Below are 1,136 nucleotides of genomic sequence, written 5' to 3'. Positions count from 1 at the left end.
CACCACCACCACCACCACCAAGCAGGCTATTTACATGCTAGAAATAACAGCCAAATCTCACAAAACTGCGATAACATAAAGCAAGAAATGTGTAATCAATCTTTCTGCAGAGATTTCTTTCAGAGTAATTTCCCGGCAGTAACCCTAACCTTAAGGGGGAAAGGTTCAGATTACATATAGTCCGTCTCCGACTATTTGTTAACAGGTGGAAGACAATTTTGTCTTTTACAATAGTATTATGGCTGGTTTACTCGATTTTCCTTCTCTGCGGCTGAGATAAATTCTTTGAGAGAGAGTTTTTGACTCAGCTGATGGAAGATTTTCGACTCTTCGTTGTGATATCCTATCATTTAGTAAACGGAAAGACTTCTAAATACCGTGGTATATTTCTCTGTATTAACCCATTACAATCTTATAATGACACCCAAACATATTCGTTCATTTCAACCGTTTGCTTTGAATTTGGCGATCTTTAAATGGCATATCTACAGCCCCAATCAACTTTGTTTCTTTATACACATTCTGAAAAATGTCTTTCTTGTTTTAATGAGAATTTTCTCATGGTATGTTTTTGAGGGAGTAGATTACATTTGTGCTAGTAAAATTGGAAATTTTTTTATTTGGTGAGATTTTGTACCATTCTTCTCCACTATTTCAGACTAAGTTTCCTCGCAGCTCCTTAAAAAATATTTTTTCATATGACGTTTTGCAAGAATGCTTTTTCTGATGGTGTTCATTATGTAGTGTTGACGTTTCGAATAAATAAATCTGAAAACATGCACACACAAAAAAACAAAAAAGAAATTTACTGAAGCTGTAGAAATTGAGGGTAACAAAGTTGAATCAAGAATAATTCAAAACTCACCCAATTTTTTTCTAAATTTAACCAACGTAATTGTAATCAATATCTTTGGATCTATTTTAAAACGGGGGCCACATTGTTCATTAATGTTTTACGTAGTGTTTTTGGTACGGAAAGACTTTCAAACTTCGTATACTTATCTATTTTGTGTTATAGAACAGAAAAATATTTTTGTATTCGAATTTATTTCATGTAAAAAATTGTCTTATTTCGATAATTTCAACCAATCACTGACAAGTATTCAGTTGTTTATATTTACTCCTTTGGCTGATTA

Source organism: Octopus bimaculoides, chromosome 22, assembly GCF_001194135.2.
Source record: "Octopus bimaculoides isolate UCB-OBI-ISO-001 chromosome 22, ASM119413v2, whole genome shotgun sequence".
Lineage (NCBI taxonomy): Eukaryota > Metazoa > Mollusca > Cephalopoda > Octopoda > Octopodidae > Octopus > Octopus bimaculoides.
This window is presented reverse-complemented; position numbering follows the sequence as displayed.